Raw genomic sequence first — 6,000 nt, forward strand, 5'->3', positions numbered from 1 at the left:
AAAACACAGAAATCAGCGTTGGCCAAAGCCTTCATCAGAAAAGGAAACCCACACACTTTCATTCTCACAGACAAGCACACTTCACACACACATGACAGCCAATTCTGGCAGCTCAGACTGGTCTGTTAAAATCAAATTTTTTTTGCACATTGTATTTTGATTTTAGATTGTAACAAGTGCTAAGATGCTTCAAAACCATGTAAGAATGGTTTCTGTGAGAAATTGACCATGGAGTAAATTGACCATAACATTCCATACAGGTGTCAGATGATAATGTTGTGATTTAATAATACAATGTGGCTACGACCCAACCAGAGTGAAAATATTTGGTACTATGAGATAACTGTCCATGGAATTCATGTTGATATAGGAAGTGTAGATTTTCATTCTTTAGAAAGGTCATATCAAGCAAAATAGTGTCCCATAGTCCTTCAAAGTGACATCAGTTATACAGACTGGTAGTAACTCATGTTATCCAATGACCCATTCTTGAAACCAAAATCTTGGAAAATTTTGTTGCTCCAGCAAGTTATGATAAGCTGCCACCAGAAAGAGAGCAAGTTCTGTCACATAATGTACATAGAAACATAGAGGAGTCTTATCTAGTCACCATTCCTGGTTTTTTTTTTTTTTTTTTTTTTTTTTACCCGTTTCTTGATCAGTTATTTCAGTGTTTGTTTCAGTGTTTTTGTGATAACTGAAGGGAGGAACGCAGCAGAGCCCTCTCCAAATATAACGAAAACAACTGAGGAGTTTCTGTCAGATTGATAGACAGAGTTTTTACTTTTGAATTTATTACACTTTCCTTGCATAACGTGCCTTACACTTATTTTGGCTTTGTTCAGGTTTTTGTTTATCTACGAGTCTTGAGGTATATCTAAACACGTGATGTACCTATTGAGTCACAGTACTACTTCCCCATCTCTCACTGTCTTGCTTAATTCCCACTTGCCTACATTGTACTTGAATATTGTGTATAGCTACTCACATATATGAATGTTTGAGATTGACTGCTCAGGTGAAATATGAAATGTGTTTCGCTGAAGTTTAGTTTAGATATTTGCATGTTTCATGGTTCATAATTGTGACTTCTCGCTCTAATGTGGATTGTGAACATTTTTAAAATTATAGTACACTGTCCCAGTAAAAATGTGTTGAGCATTTACATTATTCTCTTTAAACTACTATTTCTCCCCTCTTTTTATGTACAATGATTTATATTTACCGTCCGTCTCTCTCTCTCTCTCTCTCTCTCTCTCTCTCTCTCTCTCTCTCTCATAATGAGGTGGTATTCAAAATTTCCCAAAATATATGAAATAAGATCATTACATCTTACCAAAATCTTATTCTTTGCTGGCACCTTCACATTAGTCCCATTGGGAGACTGGATAAGGCGGCATAGTGGTCAGCACACTGGACTCGCATTCGGGTGGATGATAGTTCAAACTGATCCAGCCATACAGATTTAGATTTTCCGTGATTTCCCTACATCGCTCAAGGCAAATGTCAGGATGATTCCTGTGATAGCGCATGGCCGATATCCTTCCCCATCCTTCACAAAATCTGAGCTTGTGCTCCATCTCTAATGACCTCGATGTTGATGGGACGTTAAATCCAATCTTCCTTCCTTCATTTTGAGTGAATACACAGAGCCCAATGTTTCTACCACTTTGGAAAAGGCGGTGTGTGTCTCTGCTAGGTTCCCCTGCCGTACTCACCAGACTTAATTCTTTGGGCGTCTTTCTCTTTCCTGTGACAAAAATCAAGCTTAAGGAGCGAAGATTTGACACTGTAGGGAGATTCAAGTACATATGCCCACTAAGGCTGAGTGATGGATTCTGTAAGTCATTTCTCCCTTTTAGTATTATATTTATGAATGATACTGTTGTTTCCAAGACTGTGATAAATTGTTGGCAGAAAACTTCATGAAGATAGTGTATTATGACTGATAACAGTGTGCCCAGCTGTTTAAAGAGCTGTCTACAAGAGGCTCCAGATAGGACACCATGTGTTATTGTTATTCTTATTACACACTTCTGCACGACAAACAATTATCGGTTACCCCAGAACATGATGCCATAAGATATTAGTGAATGAAAATACATTTTCATCTCCAAACTCTGATATTACCTGTAATGCAAAGTTTTCAGAGTCAAAATTGTAATATGTGGCTTCCAGTTTAATATCTTATCAGTATAAACAATTAAAAAATTAGAATATTCTGTTTCATTTTCTGATTTAATTCCTCATGCGTTATTTCTAATGGCATGGTCAGGCCTTGTGCCGTTCTGTATTGCACATATTGTGTTTTATCTAAATTCAATGACAGCCTATTTGAAGCGAACCAGTTACTAATTTTCAAGAAAATATTATTTACATCTTCAAGTGTTGAAGTTACTCCATTAGCTTTCTTATACTCGTAATACTCACATCTGCATCTTGGATATATAGGGGAAGATCATTTATATATAACAAGGACAAGAGCACACCCAATATTGATTCCTGTAGTGATTATTCTGTATTTTCAAAATGCTGTATCACTGTGCACACACCCTAAGTTTCCTGTTGTGACACTCTGCATCCTTTTAGTTAGATAGAACGAAAAACAGTTACCAGCAAAATCTATAATAGAGATACTTTAGTATTTGAGCTTCTGTAGTAAAATACTGTGAACTACACAAAAAATATTTGACAAGTCACAGAAGATACCAACTGGCAATATTTTGTCATTCAAATTTTGTATGAGAGTGTGCTGAGAAGTAATGCCTCTAAATTTGTTATGTGTAAACTCTTAAAGCTTTTTAAATGAAACAAATGCTATTACAGAGCTCCAAATTATAGCTTGTAAGATGGATGGTGTGTGACGTAACTATGTCAGTGCACGAGAAACAGCATGCTGTAATCAAGTTTCCAATTTGAACAGTTTGTCCACACATGGAGCACCCTCTCCTTCAGCAAGATAATGCTAGATCACGCATGACTGCTGTCACATCTGCAACAATCCGACACCTTGGGTTCACTGTCATTGAGCATCCTACATACAGTCCCAAATTGACTCCATCCAATTTTCGTCTGTTTCCAAAACTTAAAGAACACCTTCAACAACTTCAGTTTGATAGTAATGAAGCAGTGCATATTGAGGCGAGGTTATGGCTCTGTCAGCCTTTCTATAGTGACGATATCAACAAACTGAACTCTTGGGAGAAATGAAGAAGTGTGTTTGCCGCCAGGGTGAATATGTTGAGAAATAAATATGTAGACTTAAAGAATAAAGATGTGTAGTGTTAATAATGTTTGTTTTATTGAAAAAGCTTTAAGAGTTTTCAAATAAAAAATTCAGAGGTATTACTTTTCAGCATGCCCTTGTATAATCTGATTTGTGAACTGAAAAAAATATGTTCTGTAGAGAGAACCTTTTGAAATCCAAATTGAGACTGACTAAATTGTAAGTATCATATTTTGAGAGAGGTGTATTATGGCTCCTGCATACATAAATTTTTCCAGTACCTTCAAGGAGGAGGTAAGTAGTGAGATCTACCGGTAATTATTCATATCTTACTGCCTCTCTTGTAAAGAGGTCTGACAATAGTGTATTTCAGGCTGTCTGGAAATATACCGTGTGATAGTGATGCTTTTATGCACAAGATGTGTACATAAAAAGATGGAATTTGTTTTACATTTCAAAAAGATACATTTTTTGTTCCCCTGTAAAATTTAGAAAAATGAATTTATGTCATTTCTGCAGTCACTGATCCATATGTAAATTCAAAACAAAAATAAACTGTTGTGTGTAAAGGTAATGAAAAATACACTGATAAAACATTACTTCACTGAGAGCAGATGTATGTGGGACCAGAGATTGCTTGAGTCTAAAATAGTCTAAAGTAGGGTCACAACTTGGAATGAATGTTTTAATAGTTAATTCCTGAAGGGGGCCAACAGAATGGCAAAAATGAATAAATAAATGTGGAAAAACTATTCAGACACATTAATATGAAGCGTGAATGTAGGTAATTAAGGCTCTTCTACCTCAGAGTGCTTTTCTATTAACTCACGTATGTACTCTATCTGTATTTTTTTCCATTTGATATTGTGATTTTTAGTTTTATTCTTTTTGTATCTACTTATTTGTTTTACATTATTTTTGGTCTTTTTTTTTCACTGCATCTTTACATTCAGCTCTGTCATTTGTCTCTGTTTGTGGCTGACACTTGCACAGTGTTATGCAACAACTGGTTAAGAACAATTTTTGGTATGCAGGATGTACATAAAGTCCAGGAACACTTTCATTTATTTATTGCACAAGAACTAAACATTGTACAGATGTCATACATATTGCATTTTGAAGAGAAACTCTGAAAGTTTTTTATACAGTGACCAGGCAGACGTCAATATAGTAATCGAATTCTTGCCATACCTGTCCCAGCATGGCATCGTCGACTGTGGCAGTCACTCCCTGTATTCTCTCCCAGAGCTCTGCTACATCACATGGTAGAGGCGGTACATACACCAGATCTTTAATGCGTTCCCACAGAAAAAAGTCACATGGAGTGAGGTCTGCTGATCAGGGAGGCCATTTCATGAAACAGCTGTCTCCTTCTGTGGCATGGCCGATCCATTGATGCGGCAGCTCTGTGTTCAGGTACCCACGAACTTCACGATGAAAATAGAGTGGAGCCCCATCCTGCTGAAAGATAAACGGAGAGTCCAATTGCATTTGAGGCATCAGCCATTGCCGCAAAATGTCCAATTAGAAATGTACAGTGACAGAGCTCTTGGCGAAGAAGAATGGCCTGTACAGTTTTCGACATGACAGGCACAAAAAACATTTACCTTTGAGGAGTCATGCTCAAATTCAATGCATTTGTGTGTATGCTTTGTACCCCAGATTCGACAAATATGCCTGTTCACGTTCCCATTAGTGTGAAAAGTGGCTTCATCGCTAAAAATTAAGTGATCAACAATGCCATCCCCATCCTCATTCAATTGTTGCAAGTGCAAACAAAACCCAAAATCCTTATCTTTGTCGTCATCATTGAGCTTCTGCACTAGCTCCAATTTGAATGGTTTCGTAGACAGCTTCTGTTGCAGGACTTTCCACGCTGCCATTTCGAGTTCTTGGGATGGATGATGCACTGATGTCTTTGGACTCCTTATGAATGTCTCTCATCTGTGCTCCACATCCACTTCACTCACACTGGGATGCCCGCTTCTCTTCGCCAAGCACAAGCAACCTGTCACAACGAATTTGTTGTGCCAGTGGTAAATGGCCTTGCTTGTTGGTGGCTTCTTACTGTACTTGGTTCTAAACATCCGTTGAACAGCTGTAGCAAACTTGTTTTTGTCGAAATCCAACACACAGAAAACTCGCTCCACATCTGAACACACCATGTTTGCGACTAGTGCTGACTATCAGCAAATTACCAAACTATGCTGTGGCAGTATACATGAAAGAAAACATTCAGGGTTTCTCTTCAAAATGACATATGTATGACATCTGTACAATGTTTGGTTCTTGTGCAATAAATAATTGAAAGTGTTCCTGTACTTTATGTACACCCTGTATATACAGTGACAGATGTAGAAACTCTAGGACAGTATGAGTAGCTTGGTCAAACTGTTGAGTGCCATGTAAGGACAGGCATCAGAGAGCCAGCTTGTTAGTGGTAGAGCCCAGCTAGGTGTATCAATTGGTTGGACCACAACATGAGTGAAGCTGCTGAGGACTGGCTGGTCTGTGGACATAACAAGGCACTGCCAAAAGCCTAAGGCCAATCCTGGTGACAAAGGAAGTGAATGCCATGGTCGTCTGACAACTGAATGTGTTACATTAAAAGCATTGTACATCATTGAAATAGCCAAAAATGTCTAAATTTGAGCTTCATAAATGTTAAAGATATTCCTTTGTGGATGGCATCTTGTTTGGAAGTTATTAAATTTAAATGTTTAAGTATTTAGAACAAGTAATAACCATCAGTGGACATGTTCTTAACATGGATG

This window comes from Schistocerca piceifrons, chromosome 1 (genome assembly GCF_021461385.2).
Source record: "Schistocerca piceifrons isolate TAMUIC-IGC-003096 chromosome 1, iqSchPice1.1, whole genome shotgun sequence".
In the NCBI taxonomy this organism is placed as follows: Eukaryota; Metazoa; Arthropoda; class Insecta; order Orthoptera; family Acrididae; genus Schistocerca; species Schistocerca piceifrons.